Raw genomic sequence first — 1,606 nt, 5'->3', positions numbered from 1 at the left:
CCCATAGCAATCAATCAGATTGCTTCTTTCATTTTCCACAGGCCTCTTTAGAGGCCTGTGGAAAATGAAAGAAGCAATCTGATTGGTTGCTATGGGCAACTGCACCACTCTTCCTCTGCACAGGTTTTGATAAATCTCCCCCAGTATGCTTAAATGTGTGCATAGAAAGGAAAGGGAAATAAGCTTTGTATAAGGTTAAACACATTTAACATCTGTTTGGTGCACACATTTTTCATGGGTTTCCAACTGCTTGTATCATGTGACTGAGAATGTCTGTGATTCTAAAATGGGCAGCAGCACAATGAAGCTCAATGTTGAGCGCCAGTGCCCTGCTAGAATGCCAGAAAATTGCACGGCCAGTTGTTTTTCATGAATGTGTGAAGGAAAGAGACCAGGAGTCCCCTTTCGAATATAGTCACTTTTTCCTTTTCAGACTTTTTCTTCATAATAAGGTTCACTTGAGTTATTACTTTGGGTAAGCTTTACTTAGCAAAATGTGCCATAATTCTGACACAAAAAGCGGTGTACATGCTCAGCATTTTGTAGACACCTTTTACACCAACTAGCCAGTTTTTACACCTCACAGATTGAAAGTTTACAGAAATGAGGATGTGCTTAAAGGGATAATCTGGAAGAAAATGTTTCAATATGTTACATTGTCACTCAACCAATCACTGGCTAAGGCTGGGTTCACACCACGTTTTAGGTAATACAGGACCGCATATGGCTGGGGGGAGCTAAAACCGGGCGCTCTGGTATGCGGCCAGTATGTAATGTATTTCAATGAGCCAGCCGGAGTGAAACACTGACTCCAGTCGGCTCATTTTTGACCGTATGCGAATTTCCCACCAGACCTAAAACCGTGGTCTACCACGGTTTTAGGTCTGGTGGGAAAACCGCATACGGGCATTAATGGGCCGACCGGAGTTTCATTCCGGTCGGCTCATTGAAATACATGACATAGAGGCCGCATACGGCAGGGATACGGGAGCACCCGGTTTTAGCTAAAACGTGGTGTGAACCCAGCCCAAGTTGGGACACCCCTTCAGCCAGTGATTGACTGGGCATCAGTGTGACATATTGACCACAGCACTAGGAAGTAGAGCACAAAAGAGACTAAGTGCAGCTATAAGGGAGGCTGCAAGGTACAGCAGTAAGCCTGGGCATATTTTATAAAAATATATGTAACAACCCCTTTCATGCTGTACGGGGACATCACCAGAGTATTTCTGGCGAGGACCCTGGAATGATAGTGGCACTGATTGGTGGGGAGTGCAGGGGTGAGTATATCCACAAACAAAGTGCCAACCTAGAAGTGACAAATCATACAGCATGCGCTGCTGTGAACAATTTGGCACATTTGCTTACTGTCTGGTCCTGCTTTATGTTGTTTAAATTTAGGACAGTAATAAGGGAGGGGGGCTTTTCACATACGTGTTTACAGCATGATGATTTGTCCCCCGTTTCTCAATCATAGGGCTTTGTAGTCCCCCCTTACTGATTCAGTGGATCTGTCAGATGGGTGGAACTTTATTTTCATATGGGCTGTGTTCTGTGGAGTGACTGTATGTGGCGTGCAGGTTTAATGAAGTGGATGTGGCATCGC

The sequence above is a fragment of the Hyla sarda genome, chromosome 1 (assembly GCF_029499605.1).
Source record: "Hyla sarda isolate aHylSar1 chromosome 1, aHylSar1.hap1, whole genome shotgun sequence".
Taxonomy (NCBI): Eukaryota; Metazoa; Chordata; class Amphibia; order Anura; family Hylidae; genus Hyla; species Hyla sarda.
Note: the sequence above shows the minus strand (reverse complement) of the source record.